Genomic DNA, 2,653 nt, shown 5'->3' with positions numbered 1-2,653 from the left:
AATGGTTTTATTGCTATAGCTCTGGCTTGTTCAAGAAATTTCAACTGCCTGGTTGCTGTACCTCAGGCTCTCTTTGGATAGATTGTACATCCTGGAGTTCCCCTGGGTGGAAGGCATGCCCACCTGACTAATGAAGACTGTCTCTGTGATGTGATCACCAGGGCCGGCAATTCCGTAGAGCCATTTTTGGGTTGTGTAGTGGAGCTGCACTTTTCAAGATGAAGCAAAGCCTGCTTCATTGTCTTACTCTTTTCTTGAACTAGTTAAGCATAAGCAAAATAGGCAATGCTTGTGCTTAACTAATACAAACCAAATGAAGTGAAGTCTCAGGTAGAGGGTACCAGAGAAGATTTCTGTCCTCATCAGCGGCTATGAAATGACAGACTATGTAAAGTTGGAAAATATATTTACTACCTCAGCATTTAAAGTCCAAATGAAAAAAAAAAAAAAAGAAAACCAGTAATAATAACATAAATTATGATGAATTCAAGTGGCAAAATCTTCAGTGAAATCTTAATTTCCATAAAGAATTGCATTTGAATGTAAACAATAAAAATCTTACATTTCTATTTTTGGAGCATCGCTTTGAAAGCATCTTTAACAGCAATGTAGAAGCATGAGTTCCTTCATTCTAGTGACATTAGTAGGTGGCAAATATTCTCCATTTTAAAGGTAGAAAAATGGATCATCAGAGAAATTAACAATTTATTAATCATCACAGAAACAGTGGTAAATAGAATCTGAAGGCAAAGAGTTCATATAAAATAAAATTCATCTCTTTTTTCACTTGATCCAAAAATATTTGAAGAGGCCACACTACCACTGAATTCATGGGGATAAGTAAAACTTAAAGATGAATATTCCCAGTAACTTAACTGCTTATTTCTTCAGAAGCTTGGCCACAGGTGGAGAGGCAACATAGGCTGTGGCAGGGGAAATTGTCCTGAAGTCAGAAGAGTGGGCTTTGCCACTCACTAGCTGTTTGACTTAGACCAAACCCTTCTCTTAGTCTGTGTCCTCATCTGCAAGTCAAGGATAACACCATGCAGACTCTACATCATGTGTATTGCTAGTGTATTAGCCAGCCAAAGAGGTGCTGATATAAAATGCCAAATGTACGCTATGGAAGTGGTAACAATCAGATATTATATTATTTGTAACAAATGTTCCATCACAGTGTGGCATGTTCACAGAGGGATGTTGTTTGGGAATTCTGTACATACGCATATTGTTTCATAAGTTTACAACTTCTATCATAAAAAATAAATTTAAAAATAGGGTAGGTTGGGGGAAAATACAGCAAATGAGATAAGGACTATAATTAGTAGTAAGATTTTGAAAATATTCTTTCATAATTTGCAACAAATGTCTCATGACAATACAAGGTGTTGGTGGAGGGTTGATATATAGGACCCCTGTATGATGTTAGGCATGTTTACTTTGTACGTTCACAACTTTTACTATACACTTATTGTTTATGTGTGTCCATATATAAATGATATAAAGATAATAATGATGATAGGGTGGGTTAGGGGGACAAATACTTTGGTTAGTAGTAATATTTTGACAATGCTCTTTAATCATTAGTTAAAAATGTTTAACAACAATGCAAGGTACTGGTGGTAGGGTGAGGTATGAGAGTCCTATATGATGCTATATGTTGTTTTGTAAGTTCACAACTATTACTATACAGCTATTGTTTACATATATTTTTGTATGAGTGGTATATTTCAATAAATTTTTTAAAAATTGGGGTGAGAAATTTTGAAAATGCTACATATCAGTATAGAAAGGACATTGTGAAAGGTCTAAATTCATGTGTGTGTGTGTGTGTGTGTGTGTGTGTGGTCTGTGAGATAAGCAGTTAATCTCTTGATTTTCTGGGCTCTCACTCCTACTCGTTATAGCAAAAACTTCAACTTCCAGTGAAGTTCTTTCCTCCTCTCTTATTTATAGCATCTGCAGGGGATAGCTCACTGATATCATAAGGGTTTTTCCAGCTGCTATACCCGAGGCCATTGCTTGTCCTTTTACTATTCTAGTTCCTTTTAAACATGCCCAGGTTTCCACAAGACCCATCCACTCAGTGCCACTAATCCTGGGAGCCATCATAAGCAACATCCTGCTCTTTCAGATGCCAGAGCACCATGATGTGCATAATGTATCATGTGCAAAAGAAGGAAGAATGCAACCCACCTCATTTTATGTGACACTTTTTCATGTCATGTGTCATGTGCCATTTTGGGGGTTTTTAGTGAAAAAAAAAAACTATTTCAGGTTTTACTTACAACTTCTTCTCTAGCTGAGGCCAAGTCCTCAGTCTGTAGGGGTTAGTGAGGGGCAAGTCTGACTGACAGTCATGCTGAACTCTGGAACTTACTACATGCTGAACTTTGGATATTTTTTCTTCCATGTGATGAAATGGTAAAGCATGCAGACTCTAAGGTCACACCACCTGACTCTGAATCCCAGATTTACCTTCACAAATTCTGTGACTTTGGGCAAGTTCCTTGGGCTTCTTTCTGTGGGTCTTTGTTATATCAACTGTAAATTAGGCATACAACCCTTTTGTTAGGACCATGAACCTTCAGAAGATTTGTTGAAATGATCCACAGTATGGCTGGCACAGAGTCCAGACTCAATAAATATCAGC

The sequence above is a fragment of the Dasypus novemcinctus genome, chromosome 2 (assembly GCF_030445035.2).
Source record: "Dasypus novemcinctus isolate mDasNov1 chromosome 2, mDasNov1.1.hap2, whole genome shotgun sequence".
NCBI lineage: Eukaryota > Metazoa > Chordata > Mammalia > Cingulata > Dasypodidae > Dasypus > Dasypus novemcinctus.
This window is presented reverse-complemented; position numbering follows the sequence as displayed.